At 41.1% G+C, this 24,411-nt stretch overlaps 1 long non-coding RNA gene across 1 annotated transcript in view; it reads left to right on the top strand.

Annotated features, from left to right (window-relative positions):
- Positions 1-1,254: 1,254 nt before the first annotated feature.
- The window catches only part of LOC126196224 (uncharacterized), a 571,732-nt gene continuing 548,575 nt past the window's right edge, over positions 1,255-24,411 (top strand). Inside the window, exon 1 of the long non-coding RNA XR_007538761.1 lies at positions 1,255-1,382. This is a non-coding gene — a long non-coding RNA (uncharacterized LOC126196224). The remainder of the gene's footprint in view (positions 1,383-24,411) is intronic.

Genomic DNA, 24,411 nt, shown 5'->3' with positions numbered 1-24,411 from the left:
ACATACGATTGTCTCCGCTTCTTCACAAGCGAACCCCACGACTCTTTTGTCAGGAAGAAACCCATCGTCAGTGTTCAAAAAATTATTACCTTCAACTAATTTCACTCAACTGAATCTCCGAACTAAAGCCAGGCTTCTGGATCGCCCCAATGGCTCCTCTGCTTGCTCTGCACAGTCAAGGCTTGGGGTTCTCATAATCTGACATATTTGGGACGAAATATGAGGTTTTATCTTTCAAATCTTGAAATTTCTCATGAAGCAAATAGAAATTAGCCACTGCCTATTCTTCGCAGTCTCTTTTCTTGCAATTATGCATTCGTTTTTTAATCTTCTCATCTATTTCGTCAGGTTGGCAAGAATGTTGCTATTCAGCCATAATTCTGCCATTTGCAATTTTTCAACGTTCTCGGCACTTATTCCCTTCGAAATTAAGGCACAATCAGTTCGTAAACTCACAACATTTACTGTACACCCGGCAGCGACGATCGTCCTTGGGAACACACGGCTCTCTATTCGATGTGGTGATTATTTACATTACTAACGGCGTGAAGAATTCAAATAGTGTACTAAGCTAAACGGAAACAAAGGCTGTCGCCGAGGGGAGTGCCTGACTGAGGGTGACAACACATCCGCTCCTGGTGAACGACTGGTTAAATCGGCAGTGGGGCACGCCCTGGTCGTGAATACCACGGTGCAAAACCGGCTGGTCAGAAGTACCACTGTACCCGTGGCACCTACAGTTGGGTAGCAAGTGCCACGGTACCTTTGGTATCTAGATATGGGTCTAAATGCCACGGTCGGAAACTCCACGTAGCCCTGGATGCACACTTCTCCCCAGCACGCAAAGTGTTCATTTTCGCATAAGGATTCTTCCGCATAATGTACTAAGAATTGTCGGTATTTTTTTATGTTCATCTTTCATAGGCAGCTGAAAGCACCACCAATATCACGGCGTTCCACCATAAAGCCTAAGGACAGTCTGCCAAAATATTACCTCGATGGAAACTGAAATGGTGTGCAGGTGATTAAAGTGGCCACATCGTGTGGTATCTCAGATATTAATGGTATCAGTAAAAATAAAAAGGGTCGATACTTTTCGTTGCAGTGAGAGCACCTCTCGCGCAACTGCATTCTGGGGACTCGAGAGAGAGGATGGGTTGTCTGTCCACAGAGCCAGCTGGCGGGCAGTTGGCGCACTACGTTGACGTCAGCTGTCGGATCAATAGTATCGCTGGTCAGAGGCGGCGCGCGGCTGCGGAGCGCAGCAGTCGGCGACGAGCGGAGCGCGCACGCGGCTCGCAGAAGGCAGGGCGCGCAACACGGCGGCCGTGCATGGTGTGAGAGCCAGGGGCCTCGGATGAACCAGCGCGCTCCCATGTCCGGTGAGTCCCTCACTCTCCACTCGCCGCGACGCCAACGAGTTCGCCTCACTTCTGCCTTGTAAAGCTTTCTTGTCTCTAGAAAATTTACAAATGACATACACAAAACCGCCTTGTGTACTTACAACCTCCTCTAATCGGGTGTATATTGTAACTAATTGTTTACGTCGGAGGTTGAAGCGGTATTTTTTCACCTAACATGATAAGCGTATTTTGGAATACATTCTTCTTTTGTCTTGCGCATTGGCACAGTATGTGTTAAGTATGTATCCATAATGGCCCATCCTCATAAACTCTTTTAGATTGCGAAATCACTACTAATACGTGAAAATTGGCTGATGGCAAAATCAGAATCATAGCGAGGAGACTGACATTTTGAGATTGCTGAGCCTCAAAACTTTTCCGTGGATATAATAAATTCATATTTTCTCGTTTCGCGGTGCAAATATCACATGACCACTGCCACAATTTTTTTTTTGCTTATATTCAATAAGTGAAATACTCATACAAGCATTTAAATGACGCTAGGGCGTGCACTTCGTGAGGATTAGAGAGAAAAACGATTTACACTTCGACAACATTCTAACAATTGTACAGAAAGCAAGATTTCAGAATAAGTAAAAAGGCTGTTAGATCTACACTGAAATAGCTTCTTTGTGGACAGTATATTTATTATGTATAGTATTTTCTTGCATCCATTTACAACATATCGCTCTAAGGCGGGACTCATGTATGCTGTGCCGAATTTATTGTTTCCGGATCTAATTTTCATGAACTCGGTAACACATGGCAAAAGGTTTATGAAACGGCACCTTTCATAGCCAGATACTTTCGGTCGGATTATCGTATGGGCATGCTGAAAAATGTCGATATCACAGTAAATTGAAAGTTAGAGACTTCTTTTTTGATATGACGTTCCCTAGGCATCAAGACTGGGCAAAGATTCAATGCAGACTGATTCCGAATCTCGCAGATTTATTTAGCGTACAGATAGACTGCCACATATGTTTACTAATATTCACAGCCTATCAAAATAATTTATGTTCGGTTCATTCTAAGAGAAACGAATATGGGCATGTTTCGTAACATCAAATGGAAAAATTCGTAGCGATCACTTCATTGAGCCCTATGTATCATACTATTGTTCAAGCACAAGCACAGCATAAAAAAAAATTGGGTCTGTAAGATCAAACAACTATGATGCGTAATGTACTGTATACTGCAGTTCGAAATTGCATTTGCAAGTGCCTGACGAAATGTAGAAGTAAGTGGTAAAAATATGGAAAACGTCAAACACAGCCACTAGAGTTACCAATCAGTCGCAACCGTGGATATGAACAGCATCTCGCAGCATCTCCTGGATTGTTTTATATGATTTTATTTTTCACCGTTTCTTGTTCATTGCCTGCAACTCTCTCTCAGAACTGAGATAATATTTCTGTGCACAGTATTTAGACTTCATGACATTCACCAGAATATTTTAACCTAACAAGTTTATCTCAGCTACTGTAAGTGAAATTTGTACCACTTAAAACGTAGCTGCAAGCAAGTTACTGTTGCCGTATCGATATCAGTATTAAAAAACGGCCAGTAATAACAGAAACAAACCTAAACAAAAAACCGCTTGATTCTACGTTCCAGTACGTACGCGGAGAATAAATGACGAGTGGGTTCTGGCAGCGGGGCGATAAGACCTCTCCAGCTAACAAGAGCGCTCGCTTGAAAGTAATAAGCGCGCGACTTTTTTCACTCGCGTTACCGTTCAATAGGAGCTACTTTCAAAGACAGCAGTTCGCTGCTCTGCATGCTGTTTTAATAGCTCTGTGGCTTTGAGGAGCGCGCCCTGTATCTCCGAAGATCGGCACCAGGCACTTCGCTTCACAAGCTCACTAGCTTACACGCTGATCGGCTCTGTTTCTTCACTTCTACTAGAAAGAGCGTTCTTACTGCCAGATTTTTTACGTATGTGCCGGCGGCAACGTTTCCATCCGAGTCTCAGTTACACAAAAGAATCCCAAGGGCGGCACACCAGCCAATGTACAAATTAAATAATAATGATATTAATAATAATATCAATCATTCAACTTATAAAATCTATGCTTTGTCGCTGCAGTCACTCTTTCTTTATTGTTGTCTTGTTAATTGCTTGATACGTTTGACTTTTTTGCCTCAGATGGACAGAAATATATCACAGTATCCCGTTGGTTCCAGTTCCCAAATGATTTCTATCCCATTTATGCGTTTAAATTTTATTTATTAAATAAATGTTCAAAAAGTTTTGATTTTCTTTTTTGAGTAGTTATCTGGTTTATTCAGTAGTTGATTTCCTTTAAAACATCTTCATTGGGTTTAATGTTTTTGCCCAGCCGGTGTTCGTCAGTCTTCTTAAAAGCTACATTTCTATTGCTTCTAAGCTTTTTCTGCCCGTCCAGCTTTCATAGACATACAGGTGCACGCTACAAACGAACGTCTTGGCAAACCGTTTCTTTTCCCTATATTAAAGACCTGTTCAATTCATGGTTATCTTCTTTAATTAAAATAATTGTTGCTGTTGCAATTCTTTCCCTGATTTCTTTTTCTTACTACTACTACTACTGTTACTACTACAACTTTTTAAATATTTTATTAATTTCAGTCTTGTTATTGTGTCCTTCATTCTAATTAGCTTACTAGAATACATTTTTCCTTTAAATTTTAAATTCAAAATTTGTCAGACTTGTTTGCAAATTTTGGAAGTGTTCTCTGCATTTTTTACTAGCTGATATTAGGGCATTACCATCCGCAAATCCTATGCACTGAATGGCAGTTTTGACCATCTTAACTCCAGATCATGCGATAGGTGGCTGTATCCCGAGAACGCAAAGAGTGGAGAAAAATCCAAATGCTTTTTTCTTTTAAAGATCTTTAGACCACTTGTGGTGAATAGTTAAACAAATATGGTGATAAGTTCCAGTTCGCCAGCCGTTTTTAGCATTCTGTCATTCGTGTTTGCCTGGAGTCCCTGACAGTTTGAGGCTCTACTTGCCGAGCATTGTGGTGGGCAATCATCCAGACACTGGGGTCATATTCAGTAGTTGCGGGGTTCAGACTTCGATCGGACCATGCAGATTTTACGTTTTCCATGGGTTTCAGAACGTTTAAACCAATGCTGGGATGCTTCCTGAAAAAAAGAAAGAAACTGGACGATTTCCTTCATCTTTGTTCAGCCGATCTTGTGCTTCGTATCTGGCATGGTCGTCGACGTGGTGTTGAAGTGTGATTTTCCGCCTCTCCCGTCTTGTACATGTATTGTACATGTATTACGTGGTATTCCGGGAGCTAATCAAGTATTCTGTGCTGTTTTGAAACTGATGTTGAAATAATTCTGTAGGAACGGAATGAGACATTTTTTTTTTTTTTTTTTTTTGCAGAATCGTTGTCGGCTTCTACGTTTACATGAACATACGAAATCCGCAACCCACAATACAATGAATGGTGGAGGACGCCTTATAACGGTGCCAGTCATTCCTTTGCTCGGTACATTAGAAAATGGAGCAAGAGAAAGACGACCTTCTATATGCTTCCGTGCGAGCCGTGATATCTCCGTTTTGTCTTTTCGGTCATTACACGAGTAGCAGTAGAATCGTTTTACAGTGTGTCGCCGGCCGCGGTGGCTGTGCGGTTCTAGGCGCTCCAGTCCGGAGCCGCGCTGCTGCTACGGTCGCAGGTTCGAATCCTGCCTCGGGCATGGGTGTGTGTGATGTCCTTAGGTTAGTTAGGTTTAAGTAGTTCTAAGTTCTAGGGGACTGATGACCACAGCAGTTGAGTCCCATAGTGCTCAGAGCCATTTGAACCATTTTGCAGTGTGTCGCAAATGCCAGTTCTCTAAACTTTTTCAATAGTATTTCGGGAAAAGAATGACTTCTTGCGCCCTGGGATTGCCACTTGAGCTCGCGGAGCATTCAAAAAATTGGTTCAAGTGGCTCTGAGCTCTATGGGACTTAACATCTGAGGTCATCAGTCCCCTAGAACTTATAAGTACTGAAACCTAACTAACCTAAGGACATCACACACAACCATGCCCGAGGCAGGATTCGAACCTGCCACCGTAGCGGTCGCGCGGTTCCAGACTGAAGCGCCTAGAACCGCTCGGTCACCCCGGCCGGCCGCGGAGCATTTCCGTAATACTTGCGTGCTGGTCGGACCTAACGGTAACAAATCTAACGCAACGCCGCTGAATCGCTTTGATGTCTTCTATAATTCGACCAACTGGGGATCAAAAGCAGTCAAACAGCATTGAAGAATGGGTCGCCACGTGTTCTGTATGCTATATCCTTTTCGGCCTCTTATGATTCTTCGGAAGGCCGTTACACTATTTATGGATTGTTCTGCATACATACCACTAACGTCTTCGTAAACGTTTCTCCTCTTGTAGACTACTACACGAGATTCATAATTGGGACGAGAGAATCCAAATTCCTGTTCAAGCATCCTTATTTGAGTGTCTTTACATCACCTCGGTCGTATGCCGTGACTGTTACTCTGTCTCGTTGTCAGTTGAAGATAAATGCTTAAATGTCATCCTTTCCCTCGCCTATTGTTTGCAATAGCTTAGCCCAATTGATGTTTCACTTCTTTGTGTAGCGCAACATCTCAAACGTTTCCAGTCTTTTCACTTACGCTTCCTTCGAAAACAACATTGTACTTCAAATATTCAATTGTTTGAAAGAAATTTTCGTGATTTGACTTTTAATTGATCATTTATTTTAGATAATCATGATTTTGGCCTTTGTAGCCATTCTCCAGTGCTGCTGAAACGTTAAATGTGTTTTGCACTTGAGAGTGGCTCAAAGGCCAAATCGTGATTATATAAAACAAATGAAAAATTAAAAGCCAAATGGTGAAAATATCTATCAAAAAATTCTATACGAATGTGGTCTCCCACGAAATTTATTCAAATATTCAATTTGTAAATTTCCTGTTGGGATTTAAAGACAGATTGCCTATGAAAGTAAATCCGGATACGTCCCAAATCAAGAGAAATGCCTTCTTCAGTACAGTGTACAGGACCGTAAATCAAATTAGTAACGTAATCTGACTGGAAATAATTTGCAGGAAAATATCTAGACGGTGAACGCCTACTTTCCAATGCGACGTCTTAACAATGGACATAGCAAAAGGAAAACTGAATTTAAGTGAACATGAGCAGTCGTAGCAGATATCTCACCAAACATCAAGATGTGCGAAGAAACTTTGCTTCCAGCACTGCGCAGTGCTGTGGGCTTGTGGACCCAGCCTGTTATGACACCACACAGTTACAAGGCATCAGATAGAATAAAGCACTGCGTCTCTGAGGGCTCCGTCAACACCTACTTTTTCTGCTGAAAAGCAAACAGATAAAAGCGAAATATAATTATCTTTCTGATTACTACTGATTTTGATGTTAATTGCATTAATAAATCCCTAAAGACTCTGCCAGCTTATGCAGACAAATACTCGTAGTACGTTTCGCATCAAAGTATCGTATTCCAAACTGCTTAGTGCAATTCGGCACAGTTCGTCTAAATGTAGGGGGCAGTCAAATGAAAACGAGGCAAATGGAAAAAGTTAAGTAAACCGGTATTTCAGTACTAATTGCCATAACTGTTAATATTTGTACATCTGTCCCACTGTAAAAAAGACGGTAAGCGTCTTCATGAAAAAATGTTTACGGAACAATGTTTGCACCCAGGCTTACACCTTTTAATCCGAAGCAAATCGATGGCCGCAAGCGTCTTTTTTTCAGGACTCTAAAAATATGGAAATCGCATGGGCAAAGATCAGGACTATATGGAGGGTGTGTATGGCTTCCCAACGAAATTTCCGTAGCGTAGTCGAAACAACTTTGGGAACATGTGGGCGGACCCATCCTCAGACAGTGCCGATTTCTCCCCTTATGATTCCCACATTTTTGCATGCCTGTAGAAAGACACTCGTAGCAGCGCATTTGCTTCGGACGAAGAGGTGCTCGACCGGGTACAATCATGGTTCCGTAGGCAACCTCAAAAATTTTTCATGAAGGTATTCACCGTTTTGTCACGCAGGGGTGTATATGTTTTAACAGTTATGGTTGTTGTTTTTGAAATAATAGATATTTTGCTAACTTTCCCTCTGTCTGTCTCTTTTCCTGTAGACTGCCACATGCAGGAAAAAAAGTGGCGAGGAAAATCTATTGAAACAATATTTGATAATTTCCAAGAATGTTTGCCTGTCGAAGCCGCGGGACCCAAACGATAGATGTCGAACGTGCGATTGTAAATCGATCACGCGACTCTGGTGGCAGGCGTTATGATAAATTACTTGCGAGTTGCTAAACGCAGACGATTTATTTCGGTAGTGAGTGGGATGTCTGGTGTTGTTGACGTTTCTTCGGCCGATTGCCTCACGTGGAAGAATCTAATTCCATGCTTATGCAATGTATAAACTTGTTTGAATATCTGTCGCAAATATGGACTAATACTGGATGACAAAAGGCGGGACTGTGTAGATGGCGGTGGGAGGAAGTGTATAAAAGTCCGTAAGCAGAGTTCTGATACTTAAATACCGTGACAATTTCATTGCGGAAAGCGTGGGAAACGAACGAGTATCAGGAAGAATACGTAGTTTGACTATTCTAAAGCCCGCATCTCGTGGTCGTGCGGTAGCGTTCTCGCTTCCCACGCCCGAGTTCCCGGGTTCGATTCCCGGCGGGGTCAGGGATTTTCTCTGCCTCGTGATGGCTGGGTGTTGTGTGCTGTCCTTGGGTTAGTTAGGTTTAAGTAGTTCTAAGTTCTAGGGGACTTATGACCACAGCAGTTGAGTCCCATAGTGCTCAGAGCCATTTTTGAACTATTCTAAATTATCCGTCCACCAGCATAATTCTTCCATCTTCTTGGATTAGGGACTACACCCTACAAGCAAGAGCATCGGAAACTGACCTATATAACAATACCGTAATCGACTCTTTGGTGTTTTGCAGTTAAGTGTGTTTTGTAATAGTGACGAACGACAGTGTACCGATCGGTGGACCAAGTAAAGTTGTTGAAGTGGACGATTCGCATACAGAAAGAAGGAGAAACCAGAGAGGACGACCTTTAGAGAAGAAATCAAACATTTTTGGTTATTCGGTGGTATAGAACGAGAGTCCGGGAAGTGTTTCGTTGTGAGAGTGTTCTCCAGAGACAAGGTAACTTTAGTCGGTTTGATAAAGCACTTTATATTGCCCGGTAGTACAGTGAATACAGACAGCTTTCAGTCCTATAAGACACTGAAAGCGGAAGGATGCAACCACGAGTTCGTCAACCACTCTTTAGAGTTTGTGTCTTCGGATGACTCCAGAGTGCACACGCAGAACATCGAGCGGCTGTGGTTATATGTGAAATCTTCTATTAAAAGAGAAGAGTGTCCAGGAGAAGGAGACGAATTATACTTGTCTCAGTACCAGTATTTCCATAACTTGCGGTTGCAAAGAAAAGTTAACGCGTGTAACACTCTACCCATATTGTAGCGTGACATTGGCAGAGTTTACCCAGGTTGCGGCAAAAACGGAATGCTTCCCGTAGCATACACATCAAATGGACTTTCTCATGACAATAACGTCGACGACGAGTGAGATAGGTCGTTTCCTTTGTAATTACAAGTATTTTAGTAACGTTCTTCTTTTGTCGTTGCTGTAGTGACCACTATAAACATGCTCATAACGCCCGCCATCACAGTTCCGTGATCGATTTACAATCGCACTTTCGATATCTATCGTTTGGAGCCGGCGGCTTCGATAGGCAAACATTCTTTGAAATTACCCAATAATTGTATGTAAATCCGTATAACTGACTCCCAGAACGTAATTCAGTCACACTAATGCGCGTAATATGTTGCCAGAAAAACGCGTGGTATTCAGAGTTCCACTACGTAAAAAAATCAGATAAAGTATAATGCTCGCCAGTTACGTAGCACTGACAAAAATTTATTCATAGGTAATGTGACAAAACTGCCTTTATTACCATTCGCATAAACTGACAGCAGACAGCTTTTGTACCGACTCCTGAAACATACTCTCCTCACTAAGACATTATGAATCATTCAAACATTATGAATCACCTCGAAGGGAACGATCTATTGATACGTAATCAGCATGGTTTCAGAAAACATCGTTCTTGTGCAACGCAGCTAGCTCTTTATTCGCACGAAGTAATGGCCGCTATCGACAGGGGATCTCAAGTTGATTCCGTATTTCTAGATTTCCGGAAACCTTTCGACACCGTTCCTCACAAGCGACTTCTAATCAAGCTGCGGGCCTATGGGGTATCGTCTCAGTAGTGCGACTGGATTCGTGATTTCCTGTCAGGAAGGTCGCAGTTCGTAGTAATAGACGGCAAATCATCGAGTAAAACTGAAGTGATATCAAGTGTTCCCCAGGGAAGAGTCCTGGGACCTCTGCTGTTCCTGATCTATATAAATGACCTGGGTGACAATCTTAGCAGTTCTCTTAGGTTGTTCGCAGATGATGCTGTAATTTACCGTCTAGTAAGGTCATCCGAAGACCAGTATCAGTTGCAAAGCGATTTAGAAAAGATTACGAACAACTTCAGTTGGAAAGACCACATAGATAATGCTGTGGGGAAGGCGAGCCAAAGGTTGCGTTTCATTGGCAGGACACTTAGAAGATGCAACAAGTCCACTAAAGAGACAGCTTACGCTACACTCGTTCGTCCTCTGTTAGAATATTGCTGCGCGGTGTGGGATCCTTACCAGGTGGGACTGACGGAGGACATCGAAAGGGTGCAAAAAAGGGCAGCTCGTTTTGTATTATCACGTAGTAGGGGAGAGAGTGTGGCAGATATGATACGCGAATTGGGATGGAAGTCATTACAGCAAAGACGTTTTTCGTCGCGGCGAGATCTATTTACGAAATTTCAGTCACCAACTTTCTCTTCCGAATGCGAAAATATTTTGTTGAGCCCAACCTACATAGGTAGGAATGATCATCAAAATAAAATAAGAGAAATCAGAGCTCGAACAGAAAGGTTTAGGTGTTCGTTTTTCCCGCGCGCTGTTCGGGAGTGGAATGGTAGAGAGATAGTATGATTGTGGTTCGGCGAACCCTCTGCCAAGCACTTAAATGTGAATTGCAGAGTAGTCATGTAGATGTAGATGTAGATGTAGATGTAGAAGACCCAGAGACCGAATCTCCACAAGTGAGACACGCTTCCACCCCTTGAAAGTTACGGCAGCTTCGCGATGCGAAGAAATGAACCAAGTATTCTTTGTAAACGATTAGTAGAAACTTATAGAAGTGTGCTCAGCTGGCAGTCACCCATGCTACGCATCACCACCTTACCGTACAGGAAAACAGCAACCAACGGCATCAGATTCCAAAACGCGATGCACCTCCAGCACGACAGAATACAATGCCTTCTTCAAACGCATGCCCCAGCATTCTCAGGCAGAGAGTTGAAGGTCCGACACAGCCAGAACTCAAAGAATATTTCCTGAATGTGTGTTCTCGGAGTCTTTCACGGTGGCATGCTTCAATAAAGTCTTCTCGGCGTACAAGCCGCGTTACTCCGGCTCTCTCTGGAAGGTTCCAGACGCTGCCACTGCATCTATGTAAGCAGCACACCGTACCAGCCCAGGGAGACGGTGATTTTAGCTCCTGATGACGATGGCGGAGACAATCGGAAGCTCACATGTTTTATTCGAAGTTACGTGGCCTGTAAACCGAGAAGATTCTATTATTTCCTGAATACCTCACAGACTGACCAAAAGATAGCCAAGTTGTTCGAATCGATAACTAGGAACAGAATTGCATCTTTGCAGTAAGCGCAAGGTAGCTAGTATGCGAAACATTTGAGTTAAAAATTGTAAAGTAAGAATTGAATTTCTTTGAAAGACTTCATGCACACCACTGGCTAAATGTTTATTAAAAATCCACTATTACAGTTTCAGTGTTATTGTAATTTTCAAGTGGGTGACAACCACTCAAGGTTAAATGTACCAAAGTTAAACATGCCGTTAACGCAATACGTAAACGTTTTTCAGTGGAGTCACGAAAATCGATATTAAAAGAAACTAAAAATTACTTGCTTGCTGTAAGTGCAGCAGCAGTCATCAGTAAAAGGAATAAAAATGACGTGAGCCTCTAGTGCTTGTGGCAACCTTAGTTACATACATCATTTAAATAAAGTATAAGATGCATCAATATGTTTCGAGAAAGCATCGTAAAAGATACAAAAAAATGCAATACTGCTCACTAAATGTACCGTTATGCGACAAACGGACACATGAAATAAAACTCAGGCCTACTTCGCGTATCATTAACGAACAGCGTACTGATCAAAATAGACGGGAAGAACTCCAGCGAATTTACGCCTTTTCCAAAGACTACAAAAGACGCAACCCTGCCCTGCGTAGATAAATATACTGTTAGGTGCTGACCTTATAGTTTTGCGCAACCGAATCAATCAAACGTTTTTAACTATACTAAAAAATATTCGCAAGAAACGTACATATCCATACAGTATCATATACCATTCAGAGCTTCATGTTTATACAATAACAAGACATAGTTACAAAATGTTTTCGTACTACATAATTATCTCAATTTATGTAATACCCAGGCGAGACACCACAGCGATGCCAAGCAGTACAAATATATTTCTAAATATCAGATATAAAAATACAGCCATAATATTATTAACGGTAAAAATGTTGCCTTTATGTTTAAATATAAGTAACGCTCTTCATAATCATGCAACAGACGTTAAGCCAGATGTCGTGCCACATAGGCATTAAACAGAGCAAATACACAGGCATAAAGAATAGTCAAAAAGATATTGTGGTAAAAACTTCACACTGAATATAAGTAAAATACCTCATGATACTGCACTGAACATGTCATGTAATATCTACTGCAAGGATGGGGCGTAGAACGTGGGGGTAGTGCGTGCGTAACGTCATAAAGAAACGTAACAACTTTTTTTACAGAAACACAATTATCATATCAAACATGACAAGAGATCAACTTCCTTACATTTGAAAATGTTCAAAACAATTCATGATTATGTTGGCTGTAAAATATCGGCACACCCAGGCGACACGCGACATTGACGCCAAGCAGTGTACAATACATTCACTCAGAAATGAGGGTTACTTTTATTTAAACGTGAAGATGATATTTTTTCGTTAGTAATATTATGGCTATGCTTTTACATCTGACATTCAGGAACGTATTCGCACTACTTGGCGTCGATGTGGCGTGTCGCCTGGGTATTATGTAATAAGCAGATAACTATGTAGAACGAGAACGTTCTCTAACTGTGTTGTATATGTCTTCATATCCATATATCACTGAAAGGTATTCCCTAGTTTATGGATATGTACGTTTTTTGCCAGTGCTTCTTACCACTGCTATAAAGTTTGACTGACTTCGGTTTCCCAGTAACACAAGATCAGCGTCTAAGAGTATACTTGTCTATGCTAGCAAAGGTTGCGTATCAGGACGCCTGCGTGCATGGATGCATAACAAGGAGAGTTGTCACGACCTTACAAAGTTGAAGCCAGCGCCCACCACGTTCACTGCCCCAAACATTAGTTTTTCATGGAAGTGTTATGAGCAAAAATGCCAGCTTGCGTCATTTACAGGCGTCCTAACCGTTCTAATTATAGCTGAAAGCGGAAAGGAATCACATTTCATTCGCGTGTGAACGCGATCAAGCGCTGTTTTCTTGTATGTACACGAGCTTTGGTTGCGCTGTTTACTTTTACGGTAGTGGTTTTATTTTTGTCATTAGATTTCATATTTCCTATCAGTCCAACTCGAAAAGCTCTCTGGATGAACACTGTGAGAAAAAAGGTAACAAATGGACCAAACATAGCAAAATATGTCCTCAACATTTTCAGGAAGAGGACATGGACTGGAAATGTTCCGTCAGCCCGTATTGGTGTCAATTCTGGATTACGAAAGCAGTTTTTTCATATCACGCACTTCTCTTCTTGCTTATTCGAAACGTATAACAAACGAAATTTACACTGACGAAATTTACACAAACGAAATTTACACGGGATCAAATAGACATTTAAGACTACAAAAAAGTCTAAAAATACCTTCTTAACGAAAACACTGTAACATATTCTATTTAAAACAACTGTTCCGTGTCCACCACTGAAATTAAGAACAAGAAGCCATCGTAAACAGTAGTCTGCTAATCTTTTGGGGCGTCTTTAACATGGCGGCGCCGGCTCCAAAGCAACATAACAGAGTATGTGGGTAAGCGTCGACTCGCGTTATTATACCCCTGTGCCTTTGTACGTCTTAAGGGAAGGCTGATGGCAAACGTGCTCAAAAAATCGATTTTTATATTTTTGCGTATTTGAAATGACCGCCATTTTCTGCGTAAAACAGTTTTTGTTTCATATAAATAAGACAGTTTTTTGTGAGTTATGATGATTTTCCTGACACTATGCGATCTGGCAGTATTTAGAAGAGGGTAACAGCCAGGCTTATGACCGGATATGTGCAGAACAACACTATTGTCCTAATGTCACAATTTCTAAATTAGAATGCGTTGGGCATATCCAGAAGAGAACGTGATTCAGGTTGAGAAGATTATTAAAAGAAAAGTCAAAAATAGTACTGGAAGATGTCAAGAAAATACGTGGTGAAGATCGACTGGCAAATGTTTAACACTTAGGCGCTGACGCCTGTAAAAATACGGGCGTGCGCGGCCTGCCCAAAAGTCCGGCGCCCGTAATTTTACGGGCGCGTGTTCTCGTTCTTCCCCTACATCTACATCTACATCTACCTCCATACTCCGCAAGCCACCTGACGGTGTGTGGCGGAGAGTACCTTGAGTACCTCTATCGGTTCTCCCTTCTATTCCAGTCTCGTATTGTTCGTGGAAAGAAGGATTGTCTGTATGCTTCTGTGTGGGCTCTAATCTCTCTGATTTTATCCTCATGGTCCCTTCGCGAGATATACGTAGGAGGGAGCAATATACTGCTGGACTCTTCGGTGAAGGTATGTCCTCGAAACTTTAACAAAAGCCCGTACCGAGCTACTGAGCGTCTCTCCTGCAGAGTCTTCCACTGGAGTTTATCTATCATCTCCGTAACGCTTTCGCGATTACTAAATGATCCTGTAACGAAGCGCGCTGCTCTCCGTTGGATCTTCTCTATCTCTTCTATCAACCCTATCTGGTACGGATCCCACACTGCTGACCAGTATTCAAGCAGTGGGCGAACAAGCGTACTGTAACCTACTTCCTTTGTTTTCGGATTGCATTTCCTTAGGATTCTTCCAATGAATCTCAGTCTGGCATCTGCTTTACCGAAGATCAAATTTATATGATCATTCCATTTTAAATCACTCCTAATGCGTACTCCCAGATAATTTATGGAATTAACTGCTTCCAGTTGCTGACCTGCTATTTTGTAGCTAAATGATAAGGGATCTATCTTTCTATGTATTCGCAGCACATTACACTTGTCTACATTGAGATTCAATTGCCATTCCCTGCACCATGGGGTCAATTCGCTGCAGATCCTCCTGCATTTCAGTACAATTTTCCATTGTTACAACCTCTCGATACACCACAGCATCATCTGCAAAAAGCCTCAGTGAACTTCCGATGTCATCCACAAGGTCATTTATGTATATTGTGAACAGCAACGGTCCCATGACACTCCCCTGTGGCACACCTGAAATGACTCATACTTCGGAAGACTTCTCTCCATTGAGAATGACATGCTGCGTTCTGTTATCTAGGAACTCCTCAATCCAATCACACAATTGGTCTGATAGTCCATATGCTCATACTTTGTTCATTAAACGACTGTGGGGAACTGTATCGAACGCCTTGCGGAAGTCAAGAAACACGGCATCTACCTGCGAACCCGTGTCTATGGCCCTCTGAGTCTCGTGGACGAATAGCGCGAGCTGGGTTTCAGACGACCATCTTTTTCGAAACCCATGTTGATTCCTACAGAGTAGATTTCTAGTCTCCAGGAAAGTCATTATACTCGAACATAATACGTGTTCCAAAATTCTACAACTGATCGACGTTAGAGATATAGGTCTATAGTTCTGCACATCTGTTCGACGTCCCTTCTTGAAAACGGGGATGACCTGTGCCCTTTTCCAATCCTTTGGAACGCTACGCTCTTCTAGAGACCTACGGTACACCTCTACAAGAAGGGGGGAACGTTCCTTCGCGGACTCTGTGTAAAATCGCACTGGTATCCCATCAGGTCCAGCGGTCTTTCCTCTTTTGAGCGATTTTAATTGTTTCTCTATTCCTCTGTCGTCTATTTCGATATCTACCATTTTGTCACCTGTGCGACAATCTACAGAAGGAACTACAGTGCAGTCTTCCTCTGTGAAACAGCTTTGGAAAAAGACATTTAGTATTTCGGCCTTTAGTCTGTCATCCTTTGTTTCAGTACCATTTTGGTCACAGAGTGTCTGGACATTTTGTTTTGATCCACCTACCGCTTTGACATAAGACCAGAATTTCTTAGGATTTTCTGCCAAGTCAGTACATAGAACTTTACTTTCGAATTCATTGAACGCCTCTTGCATAGCCCTCCTCACACTACATTTTGCTTCGCGTAATTTTTGTTTGTCTGCAAGGCTTTGGCTATGTTTATGTTTGCTGTGAAGTTCCCTTTGCTTCCGCAGCAGTTTTCTAACTCGGTTGTTGTACCACGGTGGCTGTTTTCCATCTCTTACGATCTTGCTTGGCACATACTCATCTAACACATATTGTACGATGGTTTTGAACTTTGTCCACTGATCCTCAACACTATCTGTACTTGAGACAAAACTTTTGTGTTGAGCCGTCAGGTACTCTGTAATCTGCTTTTTGTCACTTTTGCTAAACAGAAAAATCTTCCTACCTTTTTCAATATTTCTATTTACGGCTGAAATCATCGATGCCGTAACCGCTTTATGATCGCTGATTCCCTGTTCTGCGTTAACTGTTTCAAATAGTTCGGGTCTGTTTGTCAGCAGAAGGTCTAATATGTTATCGCCACGAGTCGGTTCTCTGTTTAACTGCTCAAGGTAGTTTTCAGATAAGGCACTTAAAAAAAATTCACTGGATTCTTTGTCCCTGCCACCCGTTATGAACGTTTGAGTCTCCCAGTCTATATCCGGCAAATTAAAATCTCCACCCAGAACTATAACATGGTGGAGAAATCTACTCGAAATATTTTCCAAATTATCCTTCAGGTGCTCAGCCACAACAGCTGCTGAGCCAGGGGGCCTATAAACACATCCAATTACCATGTCTGAGCCTGCTTTAACCGTGACCTTCACCTAAATCATTTCACATTTCGGATGTCCGTCAATTTCCTTCGATACTATTGCACTTCTTATCGCTATGAACACGCCCCCCCCCCCCCCCCCCCTTCACTGTCCAGCCTGTCTCTGCGGTATACATTCCTTCCTTTGTGTGTTCTTACGGCTCCCGCTTGTCTGGGAGGCGTTGCATGGACTGTAGTTCGAGTATTGGTCACTAGATGGTGTGGGCATGCTGTGGAAGGGTGTGCTTCGCTTTTTATTTGTCAGGCTTTGATAGCGGTGATTTTTTCCCACGCGGTCTCAGTAGCGTCGACATGGCGAAGCGTGGGTTGACAGGAGAAGAAATTGCTAGCGAGTTATATCGTGATTTAGAAGAAAGTGACGTTGATTTGTAAGAGGAAGATATTGTAGATGACTCTGATGATGATGTGGACTATGTTCAAGAAGAAGTTTCTAGCAGTTCAGGTAAAGAATTCTGACAACAAAACATGTATAATTTTTGTTCAGATTTTCACTGAAAAAACTCTCAGTACGTAATTACGATTTTATTTGCAAATACTACTCTTCTGATGGATTCAGAAGAGGAGAGCAGGTGTCCAAGCACTTCAGCAGCAACTAATCCCGTCGATATTGTGCCTGAAGAATGAGCGAGACTGACGGCGAGGGGGAAGCTGAGACCTGCGCGCCGCACCGATTCTGAGGAAGGTTGGACGACTACTGATCGTGCCCCAGATATCGATCTATTCTCAGGACAATCTGAAATATGCAATGATGTCAGTTTAGACCAGAACAGTGCACCTCTAGAATTTTTTTTCATATTTCCTGACAGACAGTATGATAAAACATAGAAAGGAACAAACTAATCTGTATGCTCAACAATGCATCAGGAAATTACAAAGCACAAATTCCCTTGCACCCACCTGCTCATTATAAAAGTGGAAAGGAGCTACACTTATGGAAATAAGGAAGTTTCTGGCAATTGTAGTCCATATGTGTGTAAGTGTGAGGCCACGTATACGAGAGCACTGGTCCAAGAACCCTGTGGTGTCGTGTAATTTCTGTCCAAACATCTTGAGCCGTGACAGATTTCTTTCTATTTTGAGAAACTTCCACATTAGAGATAATTCCTTAGCTAAGAGGAAATGACAAACTGGCTACGATCCACTGCACAAGGTGAGACCCCTCCTAGATAATGTGTATGCTAGTTTCCAGTGTGCGTATACATCATCTCAAAACATTACAATAGATGAAGGCATGTGTAAATTTCGAGGTCGCGTGTATTTCAAACAGTACATGCCACAATAACCAAACAAATACGGTATAAACCGTACATGTTATCCGAATCTGACACAGGTTACATCTGGAATTTCTCTGTTTACGCGGGAGAAAGGTCTGACACAGTGACTCTGGTAAAGACATTGCTTGTAAATCTGTCAGGAAAAGGCTACACTTTGTTTACGAACAGATTCTACACAAGTCCAATACTTGCTTCAGAACTGGAAGCTGCAAAAACTGCTCTTGTGGGAACAACAACAAAATCTTGGCAGGGATTGCCTCGTGCTATAAAAGATCCGAACCTTCAGCGAGGTGAACTTATTTTCAGGCGTAAAGGAAATATGTTAGCACTGTGTTGGAAGGACAAAAGAAATGTGCATTTGATAAGTACAAGGCACACTGCTGAGATGGTCACTTTCACTGATCAAAGAGGAAGAGAGAAGTCACAGCCAGCCTGTGTAGTGGACTACCATAAAAACAAGTTTGGTGTTGACTTATCAGATCATCGATTGTCATACGGCGCATTTGAACATCGAACTGTGAAGTGGTGGAGAAAGTTGGCATTCCATGTTATACTAATGGCGATTGTAAATTCCTGTATACTATACAATAAGGTTACTGGAAAACGCCTCACAATATCTCACTTCATGACAGTTATCTGTGCAGATCTTGCACAAACCAAAGATCTTGAACTCCGACCTGGTCCATCTGGACTCTCAAGACTATCAACTGGAAATCATTTCCTGGAAAAGATTGAGACAGAAGTAGGTAAGAAACAGAAACAAAAACAGTGTGTAGTGTGTTCTCTGAGAGGATAAAACTGACTGGAAAAGTGTGGCGAAAAGACACAAGCTACCAGTGTAGTGAATGTAAAGTAGCATTGTGCAAAACGCCGTGCTTCAAATTTTACCACACAAAGAGCAAAATTGCATCCTAAAATAGTTACAGGAGGTTACTGCAGATAAGACAAACTGTATCCATCATAATTACAATTTTTGTGTAAAATAAAAAAATTTCCTTCTATAAAATACAGTGAATATACCTTTGACCAATTTTTCCTTTTTTCAAAAACAATGTTATAATAATAACGCTTGTCAAAAGTATGTATTAATTCAAGAGAAAGGTATTATATATGGTTTTAAGCAAGAAAGTCTAGGTTTTTCAATAAGAGTAATTTTATTGCTGTAACTGATACCTTTCATGAGTTGTAGTAGTTTAAAATACGTTAAAATCAGCCAGTCTTTACGGTAGACACCCGCGTGCAATGGCTCAGGACCCAAGGTGTTAAATAGATATTATACAGGAATTATTATGACTTGGTCATAAGAAAAAATGTTGGGTATTTAGAAAACAAGAAAAAGCTGTATGGGCTATCTCTTTCCATAAGCTTTCCCCAAATGAAAATCCTCAGCAGTGTCTTTGCCCGAATGATCCTGGCGCATGGTGCAAGTACATGATAAGTGCAACATATGACCACAAACATCCTTCACCTGAGGCAGTAATGAATTAAATTAAAACTCTGTTTAGAGATCTTTGTAAAGATACCTTGTCGAAGAAATATCTTCATGGGAAAACGCACAATTTAAATGAATGTGTGAATTCTGTCATTTGGACCCGGCTACCGATAACTGTGTTTGTTCAGATTACAGCCTTCAGATTTTGTGTTTATGGTACTATTTTATTCTTCAATGATGGTGTGACAAGAAAACTCGATGTTTCGGAAGTATTGGGCAGAAAATCTAGTGGAAATGCTGCAGAAACCTTAGTGTAAATAGATAAAGAGAGACTCGGAAAAGCAGATATTGTTAATTTAAAATGCGCAGAAGAAGCTAGACGGAAAAGAAGAGGGACCAAGAGAAGAGAAGAGAAGAAAATCAGCATGGCCCAGATGATGCCCAGTATGGTGCAGGAAAATGTCAGCGGTAAGTAATTCTCATCAAGAACTATACTAAAGTTGCAGTGCTAAATTTTAAGTTGATTTTTCTCAAAATAATGTTCAAATGTGTGTGAAATCTGATGGGACTTAACTGCTAAGGTCATCAGTCCCTAAGCTCACACACTATTTAACCCGAATTATCCTAAGGACAAACTCACACACCCATGCCCGAGGGAGGACTCGAACCTCCGCCGGGATCAGCCGCACAGTCCATGACCGCAGCGCCTTTGACCGTTCGGCTAATCCCGCGCTGCTGATTTTCCTCAAAACTAGATTTTTTTGAATTTCAGGTACCATTATTTTCTAAACTAATTGCGTTAGAAATATATAACTTGGTCAGTTTGTACTCAGGATGGTAATAAGCGCACTGATAACCACCAACTCAACAGAAACAGTTTTATAATAAATGTTGTATTTATAAAAGTGAAATTTTATTTGTGAAAGAATAAAAAAATTCTTCAAATCCATAAGAGATATTTTGTTTAGTCTACCTGTAAATGCACTCATATGCGTTACATACATTCAGTACAAATTTCGCTTTTTTAACACTTACACTTCATTTGAGAAGTGTACCTATTTAGTGGGTGAAATAGCATTGCAAAATTGAAGTAAAAATTGCCTTCCGTCTTCCCTTATCTGCACTATTTGCAGATGACATAAATTCGTTGGAGCACTTTCCCGCCCGTTTTATTAGTGCACCGTTCGTTACTGAGATGTGCAATAGATATGAGTTTTATTTCATGTGCTTGTATCATGTCTATCACATAAATATAAATTCAGTGAAGAGTGTTTGTTGCATCTACATATTTTACGACGCGTTCAGTTGACGCATTTTATACTTTATTTGGATGGTGTAAATGGCTAAGGCTAATACAACCACTAGAGGTTCACGTCATTTTTATTCCTTCTACTGAAGATTACTGTTGTGCTTACTGCGTGTAAGTAATTTTTAGTCTCTTTTAATCCAGATTTGTGTGACTACTGTAAAACACGTATTATGTTAGTGATTCGTTTAACCTTTTGTGCATATTATTTGCTGCTGCTACCCACTTGAAAATGACCAAAAGGCTGAAACTGCAATAGTGGATTTTTGATAAACGTACAGTCATTGGCGAACTTGAAGTTTTTCAAAGCATTTCTACGAGCCTGTGAAGACACAGCAAATACAGCTGTGAATATATAGGAGTGTCTATGTAACAGACAACTTTCGCGTTTCATCGGAGTGACCTTCCTCAGTTCTGTGTAAATAGTTGTTGGCAGCAGAGTTCTTTCGTTGAAGAAAGCTTTTAATGCCTGCGCCATTAGGTTGCAGGTAACGAAATCTATTTCTGATGGTACATCCCTCCACCGTCAGATACAGCAATGAAGCTATATTCTGGGAGGTCACGCAGTTAGAAAACTGTTACGAAGTGCAGGAGCGATTTAATGTTGAACGGCCTCATGCCGTGCGTAAGGGAGATGCGGCACAGAGATTAATCGACAGTGCTCCGAACGAAGCACATTTCCACTCCTAAGGAGATAGTTCATTCGATGGATTTTTTGAATGTTACACCCTAACCAATTTGCATTAAGGAAAGAGAAAGAGAAATTTGAAAATTAAGCTGCCGGCTTTTTCATGGTTTCCAGCAAACAAGATGCTACAAGAAGGAGCACGGCATAACGCCCTACTATTACCGATGTTTCGTATTAATGCGGAAAGCGTGAACTTACAACATTTGAAGCGGAAAACAACAGTCTCTCTTCCTACATGCCATTTGCGAATAAAATGGAAAGAAATAAAAGTACAAAGTCCTTTTAAATGAATGTCAGCAAAATTGTGTTGTTGTCGTTGTGGTCTTCGGTCTGAAGGCTGGTTCGAGGCACCTTTCCACACTGGTGTCTCGCGTGCAAGTCTTTTCATCTCTGCATCACTATGCAACCTACATCCATCTGAGCCTGCTTACTGTAGAAAAACCTTCGTCTCCCTTTATATTTTATACCTCCCACTCTTCCTTACATTACTAAACTGGCGATTCCTCGACGCCTCACGATGTGTCCTATAAAGCACCCCCTTCTTTTAGTCAGGTTGTACCATAAATTTCGTTTCTTTCCAATTTGATTCGGTACCACTTCAGCAGTTCCCCGATCTGCCCATGCAATCTTCAGCATTTTTCTTTAGCACCACGTTTCAAACGGTTTTATTCTCCCTTTGCCTGTACTGTTTATCGTCCATGTTTCACTCCGTACAAGGCTACATCTCAATCAAATATTTTGTTAAAGACTTCGCAACACTTAAATTTCTATTCGAAGTTAACAAATCTCTGTTTCAGCAACGCTGTCCTCGCTCTTGCCAGCATGCATTTTGAATCCTCTAGCTTTACTGAAGTATCACCTGATTTAATTCGACTACAGTCCACTATCCTTATTTCAGTTTCGTTGATGTTCATCTTTTAACAGCTTTTCAAGACCGTATCTCCTCCGTTCATGAGCTCTTCCACGTCCTTCGCCGCTCTTGATATAATTACACCGTCATCATCAAACCTCAACGTTTTTATTTATTCTCCCTGAATTTTAATTACATTTACCAATTTCTCCTTGCTTTCCCTTACTGCTTGCTCAGTTTACAGAGATAGTAAGTAAATGATAGGTTACAACATTGTCTCACTCCCTTCGCAACTATTGCTCCCCTTTCATGTTCTTTGACTATTATAATTGCTGCTGATTTCTCTATAAGATGTAGATAGCCTTTCGTTATCTGTATTAAAGTTTTCGTATCTTCAGAATTTCAGAGAGTGTATTCCAGTCAACATTAGGAAAATCATGGTAGGTGATATCGTCCTAAGAATTCAGTCTGCGTGTTTTGGCGCTCAGGTATTGTCATTTCAGTGGTTTTTAAAAGACATCATCATTACTTGCTAATGTTAAATTCATTAATTTGTTAAGTCCATGATTAAAATGTGGCCTTTGTCCATTTTAAAGTGAGACACTGCAAAAATTTCATGCTTTAGCCTATGCGAAAATTTAAAAATGTTGTGATCAATGTATGTACATAACATTTTCGACATGGACCATATGATGACGACAGGTATTGAATAATATTTTTAAATTTTGGGTAAAGCACCAAATTTTCGCCATGTTCATTTGAAAATGCCGAATGAGTGAGATTACAGTTGTGGATTTCATATATAATTAGTTTTCACAATGAAGTTGACAATGATGTTTTTTAAACTTTTTTTGTGCCTAAACTCCGTCCAAGAGAATATGATCATTTACGAGTAGGAATGTGAGTACTCTCACTTAAAGATATCGAAGGGAAGAATATAACTCCATCATAAAACAATTGGCCATTTTAGTGACGACTGTAATGAAATCTTGTCCAACTACCTAGATTCATGTTTCCTGCACGTTACTTAAATCGCAGCAGAATAATGATTCAAAAATGATTCCTGAACAATACAAGACTTATTTTTTTGATCCCTTTTCAACAGGTAACTATCCTGATCTTTTTTAGACTACCAGTTTTAAACCATTGACTTCAATGAAATTTTTTTGTGAAGAGTAACCAGCTGCTACTTAAGGGACACTGCAAGAAAATAAAATGAACTCATCGGTGAAGGTACAAACCGGTATTTTTCATCTGTAAGTACATTTGAACGATAATGGAGGGAACGAAATTTATTTTTAGTTCTGTGATGAACTCCATTTACAGCTGCGCCTCCTTTGATCCCCAGTGTGAACTGCAAACACTGCTGTTCTCTCGTAATTACTTTACCTTTGTTGATGTACCTCGCAGTTCGCACCAAATATCTTCATCAGTTTCATTTAAGAACTTCGTTAAATGATAAATGTGTTTAATTGTGAACATCCCAATTAGCGGTGTTGTAAGTGAACACACGTCCATTTCCATTTGTCGGGAACTCGCTGCTTTTGTGAGAGCTGTTTTGTGCAAATTGTCTCTCGTGTTTCTATTATCCGTGCATATAATATGGTCGTTGCAGTTACGTTGGTGCGCTAAGGAAACAGAATTCTTTGCCATTAATTGTTGTTTTCGTTATCGCTCATTGATTCTCTTCATTTTCCATGCTGACACCAAGTAGCACAATTTGCTTCGGAGTAGCGGATATTGTGACGTGTTTAGGGTCCCTTGGCCCGTACTAGCTCGTACGAGTCGTGAATGGATCAGCTGATCAGTTCAACGACTTCCTTATCGTTATTGGTTTAAAATTAACATCGCGGGGTGGCGCGTTACGCCTGCGCGAGCGAAATATTTACTTCTTGACTTCCGTTGCTCCATGACGAGCAAAGAAAATTAAGAAAATCGGAATGGGACGGGACTTTGTTGCGAGACAAGATAACGAGAGGACGTGTAGGAAATGTGCGCAATGACACAGTCATTGTTAGCCGCCATATTGTATAATTTGTGACTTTTTGAGGTTCACAAACGATATGTAACGTTAATGTGGAGTTAAGTAAAGGCCATAATACAGTATTTGCATTTCAAAGGTAATTGCTCGTATTTAATTTTGATCAAAGTATTCTGTGGTGAA

The sequence above is a fragment of the Schistocerca nitens genome, chromosome 1, assembly GCF_023898315.1.
Source record: "Schistocerca nitens isolate TAMUIC-IGC-003100 chromosome 1, iqSchNite1.1, whole genome shotgun sequence".
Lineage (NCBI taxonomy): Eukaryota > Metazoa > Arthropoda > Insecta > Orthoptera > Acrididae > Schistocerca > Schistocerca nitens.
Note: the sequence above shows the minus strand (reverse complement) of the source record. Positions and strands in the feature narration are given on the sequence as shown.